The sequence below is a fragment of the Somniosus microcephalus genome, chromosome 15 (genome assembly GCF_052327205.1).
Source record: "Somniosus microcephalus isolate GS21.2 chromosome 15, FLI_Smic_1.0, whole genome shotgun sequence".
Taxonomy (NCBI): Eukaryota; Metazoa; Chordata; class Chondrichthyes; order Squaliformes; family Somniosidae; genus Somniosus; species Somniosus microcephalus.
Window position 1 is genome coordinate 82,069,370 of NC_141001.1, and position 20,257 is coordinate 82,089,626.

At 49.2% G+C, this 20,257-nt stretch overlaps 1 protein-coding gene across 2 annotated transcripts in view; it reads right to left on the reverse strand.

Annotated features, from left to right (window-relative positions):
• Window positions 1–20,257, reverse strand: part of LOC147107057 (leucine-rich repeat-containing protein 4C-like) — a 1,510,012-nt gene that overhangs the window by 1,075,442 nt on the left and 414,313 nt on the right. The window lies entirely within an intron of this gene.

Here is a 20,257-nt window from a genome sequence, read left to right on the forward strand (position 1 = left end):
GAAAATCAGCAGTTTTTAAGTACTTTCTCCCAACAATGAATGCTGAACTTGCTTTTCCATATAAAATGTCACGTCAGTTTACTAATCAGTTTAGCGACTCGGGAGGACACAGTAATTGCGGAGTTCTTTTTTAAATTCATTTCAGTGGCAACCATCATCAAAGTGTGACATATCACACAAACAGTTTGGCCTCTTACCCATATTACACTGAACAGTTAAACAGCTCATTGAATTGTGTTTTAAACTTGCCTGTTAAGATAAGCAAATTGGTCTTAGTTAAAGAAACTAGTTTGCATTGAACTGGGAATCAGAAATAGGCCTGGAAATCTAGAATAACAACAGAAAATGCTGGAAAAACTCAGCAGGCCAGGGCAGTATCCGTGGAGAGAGAAACAGAGTTAACGTTTCAGGTCGATGACCATTCATCAGAACTGGAAAAAAGCAGGAAAAGGAATAGATTGTGAAGCAAGTTAGGGGCTGGGAAAAGGAGGAGGGGATGAAAGAACAAAAGGGAAGGTCAGTGATAAGGATGGAAAGCAGGAGAGATTAAGAGACATTGAGAAACATTAAGAGATATTCAAGGCGAGAGGAGGTGGTAATGGGACAGGTTACGGAATAAAGGATGGCTATAGATGAGGTGTGAATTGCGCTGGCAGAATGAAGGACAGCTGCCATGTGGGAGGGAAGAAAAAAGGCCAAACAAAAGTGTGGATAAAAAAATTAAAAATGTATATATATGTGATAGGGGCCGAGGTTATGATCTGAAATTGTTGAACTCTATGTTGAGTCCAGAGGGCTGTAGAGTGCCTAATCGAAAGATGAGGTGCTATTCCTCGAGCTTACGCTGAGCTTCCGTGGAACAATGCAAGAGGCTGAGGACAGTGAGGTCTGAGTGGGAATGGAGCGGTGAGTTAAAGTGACAGGCCACCGGGAGCTCGGGGTCCCCCTTACAGACTGAACGGAGGTGTTCCGCAAAGCGGTCACCCAATCTGCATTTGGTCTCCCCAATGTAGAGGAGACCACATCGTGAGCAGCGAATACAGTATACTAGATTGCAGGAAGTACAAGTAAATTGCTGTTTCACCTGGAAGGGGTGTTTGGGGCCCTGGACAGTGGGAAGGGTGGAGGTATAAGGGCATGTGTTGCATCTCCTGTGCTTGCATGGGAAGGTGCCGGGCGAAGGGGAAGGGGTGCTGGGGATGGTAGAGGAGTGGACTAGGGTGTCACGGAGGGAGCGGTCCCTACGGAATGCTGAAAGGGGAGGTGAGGGGAAGATGCGTTTGGTGGTGGGATCACGCTGGAGGTGCGGAAATGGCAGAGGATGTTCCGTTGAATGTGGAGGCTGGTGGGGTGAAAGGTGAGTACAAGGGGAACTCTATTGTGGTTCCGGGAGGGAGGGGCAGGGGTGAGAGCAGAAGTGCGGGAGATAGAACGGACACGGTCGAGGGCCGTGTCAACCACAGTAGAGGGGACTTCTCGGTTGAGGAAAAAGGAAGACATGTCGGAAGCACTGGTATGGAAGGTGGCATCGTCAGAGCAGATGTGGCGGAGGCGGAGAAAGTAGGAGAATGGAATAGAGTCCTTATAGGAGGCGGGGTGGGAGGAAGTGTAGTCCAGGTAGCTGTGGGAGTCAGTGGGCTTGTAGTGAATGTTTGTCAATAACCTATCCCCAGAGATGGAGACGGAGAAGTCGAGGAAGTGAAGGGAAGAGTCAGAGATGGACCATGTGAAGGTGAGGGAAGGGTGCAAATTGGAGGCAAAGTGAATGAAATTGTGTAGTTCAGGGCGAGAGCAGGAAACGGCACCGATACAGTCATCAATGTACCGGAAAAAGAGGTGAGGGAGGGGACCTGAGTAGGACTGGAACAAAGAGTGTCCCACATATCCCACGAAAAGGCAGGCATAGCTAGGACCCATGTGGGTACCCATAGCAACACCTTTGATTTGGAGGAAATGAGTGGAGTCAAAGGAGAAGTTGGTCAATGTGAGAACAAGTTCAGCCAGGCGGAAGAGGGTGGTGGTGGATGGGGACTGGGACTGGTTGGGCCTCTATTCAAGGAAGAAGCGGAGCGCCCTCAGGCCATCCTGGTGGGGGATGGAGGTGTAGAGGGATTGTACGTCCATAGTGAAAAGGAGGCGGTTGGGGCCGGGAAACTGGAAACTGTTAAAGTGGCGGAGGGCGTCGGAAGAGTCGCGGATGTAGGTGGGAAGAGACTGGACAAGGGGAGAAAAAATAGAGTCAAGATAGGATGAGATAAGTTCCGTGGACAGTCCTGTTTGTGGATCTTGGGAAGGATGTAGAAGCGGGCTGTGCGGGGTTGGGGATCTATGAGGTTGGCGGTCGTGGGGGGAAGATCTCCAGAGGTGTTGAGGTCAGTGACAGTCTTGGAAGCAGTGGCTTGATGTTCAGTAGTGGAGTCATGGTCCAGGTGGAAGTAGGAGGAGGTGTCGGAGAGTTGGTGTGCAGCTTCCGCTAGGTAGAGGTCGATTCTCCAAACAATAACAGCACCACCCTTGTCAGCAGGTTTGATGACAATGTCGGGGTTGGATCTGAGAGAATGGAGTGCTGCAAGTTCAGAGGGAGATAGGTTGGAATGAGTGAGGGGAGCATAGATATGGAGACGGCTGATGTCATGGCGGCAGTTTGCAATGAAAAGATCTAGAGAGGGTAAGAGGCCAGGGGGAGGGGTCCAGGTAGAATGAGAATTCTGATAGCGGGAGAAAGGGTCAGTCATGCGGGGGGAAGACTCCTGGCCAAGGAAGTGGGCACGGAGGCGAAGGCGGCAGAAAAAGAGCTCAGCATCGTGCCGAGCTCGCAATTCATTGAGGTGGGGGCGTAAGGGGATGAAGCTCAGCCTTTTGCTGAGGACTGATCGTTCGGGGTCAGAGAGGGGAAGGTTAGAAGTGATAGTGAAAATGCGGCAGGGAGTAAGATTGGGAGAAGGGGGGTCAGAGGAAAGTGAAGGTGAAGAAGGTTCCGGACGGGCGTTGGTGTTCAAGAGTTGATGAAGCTTGCGATCCTTGGAAATCCAGTTTGGGGCCAGTGAGAGATAGGGGAGGAGAAGGAAATGGTAACTTAAACATTCTGGATTTTGACAACTAATAAATTACATAAATTTCAGAATCTACACAATATTGTTCTCTATTTGCCTGTGTGGTGCAAGTAAAATGTTGCTTTGGTTATTGGTGATAAATGTAGATTTAAATTAACATTCCTCAACCCCCATGAGAAAAAAACTATTCCATTGTCTTTGCGTACTTAACAACAGTCACATTATTGCAAAGTAATTCATTGCATGTGGAGACTTTAAGATAAGAACATAAGAATAGGGAATGGTAGCATAATGGTATTGTCACTGGGCTAATAATCCAATAAGACGTGAGTTCAAATCCCACCATGGCAGCTGGGGAATTTAAATTCAGTTAATTAAATAAATCTGGAATAAAAAGCTAGTATCAGTAATGGTAACCATGAAATGGTAACCATGAAACTATCGGATTGTCGTAAAAATGCCCTTTAGGGAAGGAAATCATCTGGCCTATATGTGACAGCAATGTGGTTGACACTTAAGTGCCCTCTGAAATGGCCTAGCAAGCCTCACAGTTGTAACAAACCACTACAAAACACAATAATAAGAATAAAACCAGATGGACCACCCGGCACCAGCTGCAGACACGGCAATGGCACACACAGCCCAGTCGACCCTGCTAAGTCCTCCTCGCCAACATCTGGGGTCTTGCGCCAAAATTGGGAGACCTGTCCCACAGACTAGTCAAGCAACAGCCTGACGTATTCACACTCACAGAATCATATCTTTCAGCCAATGTCTCAGCCTCCTCCGTCACCATCCCTGGGTATGTCCTGTCCCACCGGCAGGACAGTCGCACCAGCGGTGGCGGCACAGTGCTATATAGTTGGGAAGGAGTAGCCCTGGGAGTCCTCAACATTGACTCTGGGCCCCATGAAGTCGCATGTCAAGCATGGGCAAGGAAACCTCCTGCTGATTACCACCTAGCACTCTCTCTCAGCTGATGAATCAGTACTCCTCCATGTTGAACACCACCTGGAAGAAGCACTGAGGGTAGCAAGGGCAGAACATGTACTCTGGGTGGGGGACTTCAATGTCCATCACCAAGAGTGGCTCGGTGCTGTAGTGTCCGAGGATCAATAATACTCAGGCTGCAGGAGAACAATAAAACAGGTATTTACTGAACAGAGAGTAATTCAAGACTGAAGTACAGAAGCCTGCTATGGCTTTATATACAGGGGTGGTCACTGCCGGTACTGCAGTATAGAATCAGTTCTTCTCTTAAAGGTACATACACAACAATTCCTCCCCTTTTAGATAAACAGTACATAACATTCATTTAACAACTAAATAATAACTAATTACAATAACAATTTTCTCTGTACTATATACATCAACTGAAATAATCATTTATAAGTTCAGTCTTTGAGGAGGCTTCCTGACCCTGACTGGATAACGCCTTTCTCGAGTATCCTGTTCTTGCGGCGGAGTCGATTCTGGCTCATTGTCATTGGTTGGTTCGTCAGCTTCCAATACCACTGCTTCTGAGGTAGACGCAATCTGTACTTCGGGTTGATTACCAGGTGCACCTGCTCGTGGTATGGGTTTGGCTTGTTCCTGTGACTCTAGAATCTGGTCAGCATGGCATCTCACGATGCTCTCTCCAACGTCCACTGTGTACATTAGTGGTCCCTGCTGTGTGCATATCGTTCCTGGCTGCCATTTTTCTGTTCGGTAGTCATGGGCCAAGACTGGTTGCCCTATCTTGAAGCTCCTGGTTGGCTTCTCATTTATGTGCTGGAATTGCTTATACTCAACATCTCGTCTTTTGTTTGGTTTGAGCAAATCCAGGCGACATCTTAGCCTTTGGTTGAAGAACATTATGGCTGGAGTTTGGTGGGTGACTGCATGTGTCGCATTCCGGTAAGCAAACAAGAAATTATCCACCTTGTGTTGTAGTGGTATGTCGTCATTATGCATTGCCTTTATTGCCTTTTTAAAGGTCTGAACAAACCTCTCAGCCAATCCATTTGTGGCTGGATGATATGGGGCAGATGTGTAATGTTTCACCCTATTATTCCTCAGAAACCTCCGGAAATCCTCGGGCACAAACTGTGGCCCATTGTCGGAGCAAATCTGTTCTGGCAAGCCATTCCTGGCGAAGATGGTCCGTAGGGCTGCAATAGTTTTCTCCGTGGTGGTGGAGGACATTTTGATGACCTCTGGCCATTTTGAATGGGCGTCCACAGCGATTAGGAACATTGAGTCCATAAATGGACAGCAAAATCAATGTGTAACCGTTGCCATGGAGATGAGGGCCACTCCCATGGATGTAGCGGGGCCTGTGGTGGAGCGTTTTGGACCTTCTGGCATCCTGTGCATCTCTTGGTCATATCCTCGATTTCTTTATCGATTCCCGGCCACCACACAAACGACCTGGCTAGGCTCTTCATTTTTACCCCTCCCAGATGACCCTCATGAAGATCATTGAGCACTCTATCTCTCAACTTGGGTGGAATTACCACTCGGGATCCACACATCAAGGTCCCCCGGCACACTGACAGCTGTTCTCTCCTTGGCGAGAATGCTGGCAACAGTGAGTCGCCATGTGCTGGCCATCCCTTCACCGTCAAATCATAGACCCGAGAGAGTGTCGGGTCATTTTGGGTTTCCTTCTCTATACTTGAGTTTGTAACAGGTAGACATTCGACTATGGTCGCATGGAATATCTCAACAGAGTCCACTGCAGGTGCTTCCTCTACCATAGGCAATGGTAGGCGCGACAGCCCATCAGCGTTTCCATGCTGTTTCGTACCCTTGTACTCTATGTCGTACTGATGTGCCCCTAGAAAAAGTGACCATCTTTGCAGCCGTTGCGCCGTCATCACTGGAATGCCCTTCTTTGGGTTAAAAATGGAGACCAGGGGCTGATGATCAGTCAGTAGGGTGAATTTCTGCGCGTGCAGATCGTGATTGAACTTCTTCACCCCCCACACCAGGCTGAGGGCCTCCCTGACAATCTGGGCGTAGTTACGCTCGGCTGAGGTTAATGAGCGCGACGCAAAGGCTATTGGCCTCTCTGAACCGTCAAGGAATTTGTCTGACAGCACCGCTCCGATGCCGTAGGGAGACGCATCACATGCTAACCGAATTGGTAGTGTTGGATTGTAGTGGGCCAATACTTCTTTTGAAGTGATTAGGCATTTACATTTCTGAAAGGCACGCTTACACTCATCACTCCATTTCCATGTTACTCCAGTTTGCAGTAGGGCGTTCAGTGGGTGCAGAATTGTAGATAAATTCGGCAAGAACTTATGGTAGTAGTTTACCAACCCGAGGAACGACCTCAGTTGCGATACATTTCCTGGTGCTGGAGCCTTGACTACAGCCTCAATCTTGTCCGGCAACTTATGCAACCCTTCCTCATCAATCATATGGCCACAATACGAGATTTGTCTCCTGAAGAACTCGCATTTGGGATGGTTGGCTCATAAGAACATAAGAACATAAGAAAGAGGAGCAGGAGTAGGCCAATCGGCCCCTCGAGCCTGCTCCGCCATTCAATAAGATCATGGCTGATCTGATCCTAACCGCCAATCCACTATTACAGAACGATCTCCTAAATCTAACAGAATTAGACAGATGAAATAGGAGCAGGATCAGGCTACACGGCCCCTGGGCCCGCTCCGCTACCCACAGGGCCATGTCCGATCTGAACCTAGACTCATGTCCAAATTCCTGCCCGCTCCCCATAACCATTAATTCCCTTCACTTCTAGGAAACTGTCTATTTCTGTTTCAAATGTATGTAATGATGTAGCTTCTACAGCTTTTTGGGGCAGCATATTCCATGGACCTACCACCCTCTGAGTGAAGTAGTTCCTCCTCATCTCAGTTTTGAAAGAGCAGCCACTTATTCTAAGACTATGCCCCCTAGTTCTAATTTCACCCATCATCGGGAACATCCTCCCCGCATCCACCCGATCCAACCCCTTCACAACCTTATATGTTTCAATAAGATCGCCTCTCATTCTTCTGAACTCCAATGAGTAGAGTCCCAATCTACTCAACCTCTCCTCATATGTCCATCCCCTCATCCCCGGGATTAACCGAGTGAACCTTCTTTGTACTGACTCGAGAGCAAGTATGTCTTTTCTTAAGTATGGACACCAAAACTGTACGCAGTATTCCAGGTGCGGTCTCACCAATACCTTGTACAACTGAAGCAATACCTCCCTATTTTTATATTCTATCCCCCTAGCAATGAAAGCCAACATTCCATTGGCCTTCTTAATCACTTGCTGCACCTGCATACTAACCTTTTGAGTTTTGTGCACCAGGACCCCCAGATCCCTTTGTACTTCAGTACTTTCCAGTTTCTTGCCATTAAGATAATAACTTGCTCTACGATTTTTCCTGCCAAAGTGCATAACCTCACACTTTCCAGTATTGTATTCCATCTGCCAAATCTCTGCCCACCTACTTAGCCTGTCTATGTCCCCTTGCAGGTTTTTTATGTCCTCCTCACTCACTACTTTCCCTCCCATCTTAGTATCATCTGCAAACTTTGATATGTTACACTCGGTCCCCTCCTCCAAATCGTTAATATAGTTTGTAAAGAGTTGGGGACGCAGCACTGACCCCTGTGGAACACCACTAGTTACTGTTTGCCAGTCTGAGAATGAACCATTTATCCCAACTCTCTGCCTTCTGTTAGATAGCCAATCCTCTATCCATGCCAGAATATTACCCCCAATCCCGTGATTTTTTATCTTAAGCAATAATCTTTTGTGTGGCACCTTGTCAAATGCCTTTTGGAAGTCTAAATACACTACGTCCACTGGTTCCCCTTTATCCACCCTATATGTTACTTCCTCAAAGAACTCCAGCAAATTTGTCAAACATGACTTCCCCTTCATAAAACCATGCTGACTTTGTCCTATTAAATTATGATTATCCAAATGTCCTGTTACGTCTGCTTAATAATGGACTCCAAAATTTTACCCACCACAGATGTTAGGCTAACCGGTCTATAGTTTCCAGCCTTCTGTCTACTGCCCTTTTTAAATAAGGGTGTTACATTAGCAGTTTTCCAGTCTGCCGGGACCTTTGCCGAGTCCAGGGAGTTTTGGAAAATTATTACCAACGCATCCACAATCCCAACCGCCACTTCTCTCAAGACCCTAGGATGTAAGCCATCAGGTCCAGGTGATTTATCCGCCTTGAGTCCCATTATTTTACCGAGTACCACTTCCTTAGTGATTTTGATTGTGTTTAGCTCCTCCCCCCCTTTAGCCCCCTGTTTGTCCAGTGTTGGGATATTCTTAGTGTCTTCTACTGTAAAGACTGATATAAAATATTCATTCAGTGTTCTTGCCATCTCCATATTTCCCACCATTAATTTTCCGGTCTCATCCTCTAAGGGACCAACATTTACTTTAGCCACCCTTTTTCTTTTTATATAACTATAAAAACTCTTACGATCTGTTTTTATATTTTTTGCTAATTTACTTTCATAATCTATCTTCCCTTTCTTAATCAATCTTTTTGTTATTTGTTGCTGTCTTTTAAAGTTTTCCCAATCCTCTATCCTCCCACTAGATTTGGCAACCTTACATGCCCTTGTTTGTAGTCGAATACTATCCTTAATTTCTTTACTTAGCCAGTCTTTTCTTTTACACCCTTTTCTTCTCAGTGGATAATTTTTTTTGGAAGTTGTAAAATAACTCCTTAAATGTACACCACTGATCATGTATCGTCTTACCCTTTCATCTATTTTCCCAATCCACTCTACTCAATTCCACTCTCATACCTTCATAGTCTCCTTTATTCAAGCTTAGCACGCTTGTTTGAGATCCAACCTTCTCACCCTCTAATTGAATATGGAATTCAACCATGTTATGGTCACTCATTCCAAGGGGATCCTTTACTGGGACATTTTTAATTAATCCTGTCTCGTTACACAGGACCAGATCTAAGGTTGCTTGCCCCCTGGTCGGTTCAGTTACATACTGCTCAAGAAACCCATCCCTAATACACTCAATGAACTCATCCTCAAGGCAGCCCTGCCCAATTTGATTTGTCCAATTAATATGATAGTTAAAATCCCCCATAATTATAGATGTTCCCTTATTACAAGCCTCAACTATTTCCTGATTGATACTCCGTCCAACAGAGTTGCCACTGTTCGGAGGCCTATAGACTACGCCCACTAGTGTTTTTTTCCCCTTATTATTCCTTACCTCCACCCAAACTGTTTCATTATCCTGATCTTTTGACCCAATATAATTTCTCTGTATTACAGAGATTCCTTCCTTTATTAACATAGCCACCCCACCCCCCCTTCCTTCCTGCCTGTCCTTCCTGATCGTTAAATAACCTGGTATGTTTAATTCCCAGGCATTGTCACCCTGCAGCCATGTTTCTGTAATGGCCACAAGATCATACCCATATGTAGTTATTTGTGCCATTAACTCGTCTATTTTGTGACGAATGCTACGTGCATTCAGATAGAGAACTTTCAAATATGTTTTGTGACACTTAGATCCTGCTTTTGCCCTTTTTATTACTTTACCTTTTACTCAATACCTTCTGCCCCTTCCTGACACGCTCTGGTTTTTAAATTCCCCACTGCTACCTAAGTCTATGACCTTCTCTGTTGTCATTTTTATTATTTGCTCTCTAGGAACCTCCCCCCCACTAGTTAGTTTAAAGCCCTCTCTACAACCCTAGTTATATGATCCGCCAGGACTCTAGTCCCAGCACTAGCCAAGTGAAGCCCGTCCCAACGGAACAGCTCCCTCCTGCCCCAGTACTGGTGCCAGTGTCCCAGGAAGCAAAACCCATTTCTCCCACACCAGACTTTGAGCCACGCATTTAACTCTCTAATTTTATTTGTCCTAGCCAAATTCGCTCGTGGCTCAGGCAATAATCCAGAGATTATTACCCTTGTGGTTCTGCTTTTTAATTTGGCCCCTAGCTGCTCAAACTCCCTCAGCAGAACCTCCTTCCTTGTCCTATCTATGTCGTTGGTACCAACATGGACCACGACAACTGGATCCTCCCCCTCCCACTCCAAGTTTCTCTCCAGTCCAGAGGAGATGTCCTTAACCCTGGCACCGGGCAGGCAACACAGCCTTCGGGACTCTCGCTCTCGGCTGCAAAGAACTCTATCTATCCCCCTAACGATACTATCCCCTACCACTACAACATTTCTTTTAACTCCCCCCACTTGAATGGCCCCCCACTCCACGGTGCTGTGGCCAGGTTGCTCATCCTCCCCGCAGTCCCTGTTCCCATCCTCACAGGGAGTAAGAGCCTCAAACCTGTTGGACAAGAGCAAGTGCTGCGGCTCCTCCAACACTAGCTCCTGGATCCCCGTACCTGCCTCACTTCTAGCCACACCATCCTGACCCTGGCCACGGACTACATCTGAATTAATTAATCTAATTGGTGTGAATACCTCGTGATACACAGAGTCCAGGTAACTCTCCCCCTCCCTGATGTGTCTCAGTGTTTGAAGCTCGGACTCCAGCTCTTCAACACGGAGCCGGCTCGTAGCCCATATTCCTGTAATCTCGTGAGTAGCTGCTCCAGGTTGGCAAGGTGTTCACTGTCATTTTCATCCGTAACCAGGATGTCGTCCAAATAACACTGGGTCCCCGGGATCCCTTGCAGGACTTGTTCCATCGCCCTCTGCCAAATAGCCGGGGCTGATGCTACCCCGAATACCAGTCGATTGTACTGGTAAAGGCCTTTGTGAGTGTTTATCGTGAGGTATTTCCTAGATGCTTCTTCCACCTCCATTTGTCGATACGCTTGGGCCAGATCAATCTTTGTAAAGCGTTTCCCTCCAGATAGTGAGGCGAAAATATCTTCTATCCGTGGAAGTGGATATTGTACTGTGTGCAGGACTGGGTTCACAGTTACCTTGAAGTCCCCACAGATGCGAACCTTCTTCGGTTCCCCAGGTGTGCTGCTCAATGATTTCTTCATTACAGGAACGATGGGTGTGGCCCACTCGCTCCAGTCCACCTTGGACAGCACACCTGAACGCTCCAGACTCTCCAGCTCTGCTTCAACGGCTGGGCGGATCGTGTAAGGAACCGGTCTGGCATTAAAAAATGTTGGGTTTGCGTTATCTTCGATTTTTATCGTTGCCGTTACTCCTTTTAGAGTCCCAAGTCCTTGTTGGAACACCTCTTTCACGTCAGTTAGAATTTTTGACAGTCGTCCAGGTGTGACGTCATCATCCTTTTTATCAGTCACAGTTAGCGCCTGAATGGAATGCCAATCCAATTGTATTTTTCGGATCCATTCACGTCCCAATAGTGGTGGTCCTCCATCCGGTAGTATATATAGATACAGTTTCTGTGTTTCCTTGCCGTTGTATTCAACTGGCACCCTTATTTTTCCTCTGGGGTAGACTTTTTGCCCCGTGTATGTCTTCAATACAATGGACGTGTCCTTCAAGGGTATGTGTGAGAATAGCCGCTCATAGTCTCATCGATTCATGAGAGTTAGGGTTGATCCTATATCCAAATCCATCTTTACTTGGGACCCTGCTATCATGAGGGTGACCCAAATGGTTCGGTGATCCTCCTTTGCGATCACGTTGTGTAACTTTAGACAACTTAGTCTCCTGCTCCCGGAATCATTATCACTCTCCTAATCTTCCGAACTACTGTCTGTCATTTTTTTTACTTTCTTGTACTTTTCCTTAGTAGTTCTTGTAGTGTTGGTTTTCTTTCCCGACCTGCAGACTCTTGCTATATGTCCCATTTTCCCGCATTGCCTGCATACTTTGTCCTTAAACCAGCAGTCCTTCTGATCATGGGTTGTTCTGCCGCAGCGATAGCACTTTTCTGCTCCATACGCCATTTCGTTAGCGCTGTATTCTTGTGGTTTCTGTTGTATTTCCGCAGCTCCCCCTGCTGCTGCTTCATAGGATACTGCCACGCTGACAGCCTGTTTTAGTGTCAGGTCCTTTTCCGAAAGTAGTTGTTTCTGGGTTCCTTCACTCTGGAGCCCACAGACAAACTTATCCCTTAAGGTGTCTGCCAGTCCTGCTCCGAACTGGCAGTGCTTCGATAACTTGCGTAGTTCTGTAAGATAGTCAGCATTGTTCTCATCTTTGTGCTGGTTTCTTTTATGGAACTTGAATCTTTCTGCTATCAGCAGCGGTGTAGGGTTTAGGTGTTCCTGTAAGATATTAACAATCTCTTCAAAACTTTTCTCCATTGGTTTAGCTGGGGTAATTAAATTCCGCAATAGGCCGTACGTTCTCGCGCCCATCAAATTTAATAATACCGACGCCTTCTTTCCATTGGCCACCTCATTGGCATTGCAGTACACTTCAATTCTTTCCACATACGTGGTCCAGTCTTCTACCTCGTTATCGAAAGCAGTAATACTGCCACTCTTCGGCATCTTGGGTGATTTAAAATGGCACCTCCCGCGCTTTTTCTTCTTCCCCAATGTAATAAAATGGCACCTCCCGCGCTTTTCCTTCTTTCCCAATGGAATAAAATGGCGCCTCCCGCGCTTTTCCTTCTTCCCCTTGCTGCCACGCAGCTCCTAGCATTCGACAGGGTAATGGCAGCGACCCACGGCTTCGGCACGTCTCACTTTTCCTTCCCCGTGTTCTATCCTCTCCACGCTGCCCTGTTCTTGAGCACCGACCGCGCCCTGTGCGCTCCACCCTCTCTCTCTCTCTTCCTCCCGACGACGCTGCACGGCCCCTTTGCAGAGCCGCTCGATCGAGCCCGAGCCCGCTGCAGTCCGGAAGGGTCAGCGCACTACCCGCTACCAGCACGACTTGCTGGAACACCTCGACTGGGGAGCCAGGCCCAGCTCTCCACAGCCTCCCCTGCAACTCTCCGATGGATCCCTGGGCGGTTGCACGCTGTCGACGCCCGCCGTTCTGACTTCGACCTCCAAGAAGCTTCTCTTCAGGGAAAAGATCCCCGTGAGGTGATGCAGTACTGCAGATGAGTTCAAACCTGCCCATCACCAGTGTAGTGTCCGAGGATCAATAATACTCAGACTGCAGGAGAACAATAAAACAGGTATTTACTGAACAGAGAGTAATTCAAGACTGAAGTACAGAAGCCTGCTATGGCTTTATATACAGGGGTGGTCACTGCCGGTACTGCAGTATAGAATCAGTTCTTCTCTTAAAGGTACATACACAACAGGTGCCACCTTGGGGAAGCTGCAACACAGGGCTACATGCATGCTAAAAGCGGAAGCAGCATGCTATGGACAGGGCTAAGCGATCCCACAATCAACGGATCAGATCAAAGCTCTGCAGTCCTGCCACAGCCAGTCGTGAATGGTGGTGGACAATTAACGGGAGGAGGAGGCAGCTCCATGAATATGCTCATCCTCAATGATGGTGGAGCCCAGCACGTGAGAGCAAAAGACAAAGCTGAAGCATTTGCAACCATTTTCAGCCAGAAGTGCCGAGTGGATGATCAATTCGATTCACTCCATGTGACATCAAGAAATGGCTGAGTGCACCGGATACAGCAAAGGCTACGGGCCCCGACAACATCCCAGCTATCGTGTTGAAGACTTGTGCTCCAGAACTAGCCATATATCTAACCAAGCTGTTCCAGTAAAGCTACAACACTGGCATCTATCCGACAATGTGGAAAACTGCCCAGGTATGTCCTGTACACAAAAAGCAGGACAAGCCCAATTGCCGCCACATCAGTCTACTCTCAATCATCAGCAAAGTGATGGAAGGTGTCATCGACAGTGGTATCAAGTGGCACTTACTCACCAATAACCTGCTCACTGATGTTTGGGTTCCGCCAAGACCACTCGGCTCCTGATCTCATTACAGACTTGGCCCAAACATGGACAAAGGGGATGAATTCCAGAGGTGAGGTGAGAGTGACTGCCCTTGATATCAAGGCAGCATTTGACCGAGTGTGGCATCAAGGAGCCCTAGTAAAATTGAAGTCAATGAGAATTGGGGGGAAAAAGTTCCACTGGCTGGAGTCATACCTAGCACAAGGGAAGATGGTTGTGGTGGTTGAACGTCAATCATCACAGCCCCAGGACATCGCTGCAGGAGTTCCTCAGGGCAGTGTCCTAGGCCTAACCATCTTCAGCTGCTTCATCAATGACCTTCCCTCAAACATAAGATCAGAAATGGGGACGTTCACTGGTGACTGCACAGTGTTCAGTGCCATTGACAACTCCTCAGATACTGAAGCAGCCCATGCCCACATGCAACAAGATGTGGACGACATTCAGGCTTGGGCTGATAAGTGGCAGGTAACATTTGATGTGCCTCAATAATTCCGAGACTCGATGTTAGCGAAACAAAACAAGGCTTTTATTAACTTAGAAAGTAACACGTAAGAGAGAGAGGTGTCTTCCTTCTGGAGACTGAGGCCAGACTGAGCTAGCTTACAAAAGGGGCCAGGTATGGGCGGAGCCCTACACACAGCACATTCCAGCACATTCCAATAAACAATACAATGAGGACTGGGGGAAGGGAAATGACACTGAAACCGACCACAGTCACATTCACCCCTTCTATAGATTTAGTCTGTTCGGGGGTTTGATAGTCCTCTGCGACCGGCGTGGCTGTTGTGGTGCCGCGGGTGTCGGCTGGGTGTCCCCGGTAGCCTCCTGGGTCTCTGCCGGGGGTGCCGCCAGGGTTGTTGAAGGGGTAGTTGGTGGGGGTGCCGTTGGTCGATGTTCTTCCAGGGGTGATGAAAGAGTAGTGGGTGGGTAAGAGTTGCTGTGATCGTTGTTGCTGCTATTGCCGTGGTTGTTGTCGATGCCGGCTGGGGCGACGTCTTTTATGGACATGGTGTCCTCCCTTCCGTCGGCGTGCCGGACATATGCGTATTGGGGGTTGGCTGGAGTAGGTGTACTGGCTCCACGAGAGGGTCCGTCTTGTGGCCCCTCACATGCCTTCGCACGAGTACCGGACCTGGGGTGGAGAGCCATGACGGCATGGATACGCCTGAGGTGGATTTCCGGGGAAAGACAAACATTCGTTCATGAGGCGTGGCATTAGTGGCCGTACACAATAGCGACCGTATCGAATGGAGCACACCCGAGAGGACTTCCTGCCAGCGGGAGATAGGGAGGCCCTTGGTCCTTAGAGCTAGAGTGACTGCTTTCCATACTGTCCCGTTCTCTCGCTCCACTTGGCCGTTACCCCGGGGGTTGTAGCTGGTGGTACGGCTCGTGGCGATCCCCTTGGACAGCATGTACTGGCGTAGCTCTTCACTCATGAAGGACGCCCCCCTATCCGTATGGATGTAGCTCGGCATACCGAACAGGCAGAACAGGCTGTTGAGGCATTTAATGACCGTGGCGCTGGTCATGTCTGGGCAGGGGAAGGCGAATGGGAACCGGGAGTATTCGTCCACAATGTTCAGGAAGTAAACATTGCGGTCGACGGACGGGAGGGGGCCCTTGAAATCTAAGCTGAGCCGCTCAAAGGGCCGTGTAGCTTTGATTAAGTGGGCTCTATCTGGGCGGTAGAACCGAGGCTTGCACTCAGCGCAAGTGCGGCAGTTCCTGGTCAGAGACCGAACTTCCTCAATCGAGTAGGGTAAGTTACGGGACTTTATGAAGTGGAACAGCCGCGTGACCCCTGGGTGGCAGAGGTCGTTGTGGAGGGTCTGTAGCCGATCCCCGGTGGCGCTGGCACACATCCCTCGTGAGAGGGCGTCAGGGGATTCGTTAAGGGCCCCTGGCCGGTAAATGATGTCGTACTCGAAGGTGGAGAGCTCGATCCGCCACCTAAGAATCTTATCATTTTTAATCTTCCCCCTCTGTTTATTATTGAACATAAACGCTACCGACCGCTGGTCGGTAAGTAGGGTGAAGCGTTTGCCGGCTAGGTAGTGGCGCCAGTGGCGCACTGCCTCCACGATGGCTTGGGCCTCCTTTTCCACGGAGGAGTGTCTGATCTCGGGCCCTTGGAGGGTCCTCGAGAAGAAAGCTACGGGCCGCCCCGCCTGGTTGAGGGTGGCCGCCAAGGCGAAGTCAGACGCATCACTTTCCACTTGAAATGGAGTGTTCTCGTCCACTGCCTGTAGCGTGGCCCGCTCAATATCCTGCTTAATGCTTTTGAAGGCGGCGTGGGCCTCAGCAGAGAGTGGAAAAGAGGATGCTTTCAAGAGGGGGAGGGCTTTGTCGGAGTAGTTGGGGACCCATTGGGAATAATAAGAAAATAACCCCAGGCACCTTTTCAGGGCTTTGGGAGTGTTGGGCAGGGGCAGCTCCCGTAGGGGGCGCAATCCGTCGGGGTCTGGTCCGATTTCCCCATTCTCCACCACGCTGCCTAGTATGCAGAGGCGCGTGGTGTTGAAAACGCACTTGTCCTCGTTGTAGGTGAGGTTGAGTTTTTGTGCGGTTTCCAGGAACCTCTCGAGGTTCGAGTCATGATCCTGCTGATTGTGGCCGCAGATGGTGACGTTGTCGAGGTAGGGGAAGGTTGCCTGCAAGTGGTGGTCATCGACCATGCGGTCCATCTCCCTCTGAAAGACCGAGACCCCATTCGTCACCCCAAAGGGGACTCTGAGGAATTGGTAGAGGCGTCCGTTCGCCTCGAAGGCGGTGTACGGGCGGTCCTCTGGTCTGATAGGGAGCTGGTGGTACGCTGACTTGAGGTCGATGGTGGCGATTTGGTTCACCATTTCTGATATGCGGGGTAGCGGGTAGGCGTCTAGTTGGGTTTACCTGTTGATCGTTTGGCTATAGTCGATCACCATCCGTTTCTTCTCGCTACCCCTTACCACCACCACTTGGGCGCGCCACGGGCTGTTGCTGCGTTCAATAATGCGCTCCTTCAGGAGCCTGTCTACCTCGGTCGCGATAAACCGCCTGTCCTCCCAGCTGTACCTCCTGCTTTTGGTCGCTATTGGCCGGCAGTTAGGGGTAAGGTTCGCGAATAGCGAAGGCGGCTTTACCTTCAGGGTAGCCAGACCGCACACTGTGAGGGGCGGCTGGGACCCACCGTACTTGAGCGTGATGCTTTGGTGGTTGCACTGGAAATCCAGGCCCAAGATCACGCTCGCACATAGGTTCTTCATGATTAGTACTTTAAAATTATCGTATACAGTCCCGTTAACACCCAATTGTACCGTGCAGTAACCCAGAATGGTCGATGTCTGGGTTTTATCAGCCATAGAGATGGTACCCTGAGCAGGGACCACCTTTAGGGAGAGTTGTTGTGCCAGTTCAGGGTGGATAAAACTCTCCGTGCTTCCACTGTCAATTAAACATTTAACCCGGCACCCGTTTACCTCGATGTCCACCATTGATTTGGATAGCGGGTGCAGCCTGGTCTGGTCCACTGTGACCGATGCCACTGTAGGGCCCTGATCGATACAAGATGGCGTCCACGCTGTCTGCTCATAAGATGGCGGACCCCACGAGGTCGGGCAAGATGGCGTCCAAGATGGCCGCTCCCACGGCGCACACGCGGCGGTGGCAGGTTTTCCGGAGGTTGGTTTTCCGGCGGGGTTCCCTCTGCACACCTTCCCGAAGTGCCCCTTCTTACCGCACTTAAAGCAGGTGGTGCCTTTCGCCGGGCACAGGTTTCTGGTGTGTTTTGGCTGCCCGCAGAAGTAGCAGTTGGGTCCCTGACGCGTCGCGGCTGTCGTAGGGCTTCTTGGGGGAGAGCGGGGCCCCGCCGGTGTCGGGCTGCCGGGCGGGGAAGATGCCTTCCAAGATGGCGGCGCCCTTGGTGCACACGTGGCGGCGTGGGCGGCGCGGGCCGAAGAGTAGGCGTCCGAGTTTCTCTGGGCCACATCCAGGGATCGCGCGGTGTCCGCAGCCTGTTTCAGGTCCAACCCCGTTTTTTCCAGCAGTCTTTGCCGGATGTAAGTGGAGCTGAGGCCTGTGATAAAGGCATCGCGAACAAGCTCGTCAGTGTACACTGCGGCTTTTACATCTCGGCACTTGCAGTCTTTGCCAAGCATTTTCAGGGTGCTTAGGAACTCCTCCACCGATTCCCCAGGTCGCTGTGCGCGAGTAGTGAGCAGATGCCTAGCATACACCTCATTCGTAGGCTGCTGGTAATGCGCCTTTAAGATGTCGCAGGCGGCCAGGTACGTATCGGCGTCTTGGATGAGGGGGTAAACCCGGTGGCTTACCCAATTCCGCAGAATTCCGAGTCTCATCCTCGCAGCGTCCGTAGCGTCTTTGACGGCTGCGGAATTGTCCAGGAAGAATTCCATACACTCAAACCAGTGTCCGAAGCGTGCTGATGCGTCCGGAGCATGTTGATCCAAATCCAAACGTTCGGGTTTCAGGAGTTGATCCATAGTGTTGAAAAATAAGTTAATAAAATTGATGTGCCTCAATAATTCCGAGACTCGATGTTAGCGAAACAAAACAAGGCTTTTATTAACTTAGAAAGTAACACGTAAGAGAGAGAGGTGTCTTCCTTCTGGAGACTGAGGCCAGACTGAGCTAGCTTACAAAAGGGGCCAGGTATGGGCGGAGCCCTACACACAGCACATTCCAGCACATTCCAATAAACAATACAATGAGGACTGGGGGAAGGGAAATGACACTGAAACCGACCACAGTCACAGGCAGTGATGGATGGAATATTTCATCACAACATTCGTGCCACAAAAGTGCCAGACAATGACTATCTCCAACAAGCGTGAGTTTAACCACCACCCCTTGACTTTCAATGGCATTTCCATCGCCGAATCCACCACCATCAACACCCTGGGGGTCGCCATTGACCAGAAACATAACTGGACCAGCCACTTAAATACTGTGGCCACAAGAGCCGGTCAGAGGCTAGGTATTCTGCGGTGAGTGTCTCACCTCCTGACTCCCCAAAGGCTTTCCACCATCTACAAGGCACAAGTAAGGAGTGTGATTGAATGCTCTCCACTTGCCTGGATGAGTGCAGCTCCAACAACACTCAAGAAGCTTGACACCATCCAGGACAAAGCAGCCCGCTTGATTAGCATCCCATCCACCACCTTAAACATTGACTCCCTCCACCACCGGCACACCGTGACTGCAATGTCTACCATCTACAAGAGGCACTGCAGCAACTCACCAAAGCTTCTTCGACAGCACCTCCCAAACCCACGATCTCTACCACCTAGAAGGACAAGGCAGCAGGTGCATGGGAACACCACCACCATCAAGTTCCCCTCCAATCACACACCATCCTGACTTAGAAGTATATCACCAATCCTTCATTGTCGCTGGGTCAAAATCCTGGAACTCCCTACCTAACAGCACTGTTGGCGTACCTTCACCACACGGACTGCAGCAGTTCAAGAAGGTGGCTCACCACCACCTTCTCAAGAGCAATTAGGGATGGGCAATAAATGCTGGCCTTGCCAGCGATGCCCACATCCCATAAAACAAATTTAAAAAAAAATAGGAGCAGGAGTAGGCCTTACGGCCCTTCGAGCCTGCTCCGCCATTCAATAATATCATGGCTGATCTTTGACCTCAACTCCACTTTCCTGCCCGATCCTCATATCCTTTGATTCCCCTAGAGTCCAAAAAATGTATCTTTCACAGCCTCAACGACTCAGCATCCACCGCCCTTTGGGGTAGAGAAATCCAAAGATTCACAACCCTCCGAGTGAAGAAATTCCTCCTTATCTCAGTCTTAAATGGCCGACCCCTTATCCTGAGACTATGCCCCCTAGTTCTAGACTCTCCAGTCAGGGGTAACAACCTTTCAGCATCTACTCTGTCAATCCCCTTCTGAATCTTACATGTTTCAATAAGATCACCTTTCATTCTTCTGAACTCCAGAGTATAGGCCTAATCTGGTCAGTCTCTCCTCATCGAACAACCGTCTCATCCCAGGGATCAATCTAGTGAACCTTTGTTGCATCGCCTCTAAGGCATGTATGTCCTTCCTCAGATAATGAGACCAGAACTGTGCACAGTACGCCAAGGTGTGGTCTCGCCAAAGCCCTGTACAATTGTAGCAAGACTTCCTTACTCTTATACTCCAACCCCCTTGCAATAAAGGCCAAAATTCCATTTGCCTTCCTAATTGCTTGCTGTACCTGTATGCTAACCTTCTGTGTTTCCTGTACGAGGACACCTAAATCCCTCTGAACACCATTTAGTAGTTTCTCACCATTTAAAAAATATTCTCTTTTTCTAGCATCAAATGCCACTCACCCATCACCTCTCTCCTCGCTGACCTGCATTGGCTCGCAGTACCCCAATGCCTCAAATTTAAAATTCTCATCC